This window comes from Arachis ipaensis, chromosome B04 (assembly GCF_000816755.2).
Source record: "Arachis ipaensis cultivar K30076 chromosome B04, Araip1.1, whole genome shotgun sequence".
Lineage (NCBI taxonomy): Eukaryota > Viridiplantae > Streptophyta > Magnoliopsida > Fabales > Fabaceae > Arachis > Arachis ipaensis.
The window spans coordinates 23,347,861-23,348,088 of record NC_029788.2 but is presented as its reverse complement, the minus strand read 5'-3'; positions in this window follow the sequence as shown (position 1 = coordinate 23,348,088).

Genomic DNA, 228 nt, shown 5'->3' with positions numbered 1-228 from the left:
TGTATGAACTACTCTAAATTTCTTTGCTCTTGTACATGAGAACAGGGAGTAAGTTTGTGAATGAAATTAATTAGAGAACCAAATATTTTTCAGTCAATATGAGTTAATTTTTTTAAATTATAAATTCTGAATTTTAAATTTTAAATTTTAAAAAATAAAAAAATAATTTTATAATAAAAAGTAGCCTAATATTAATTATTTAAAAATTTATTTACTATATTTTTTTGT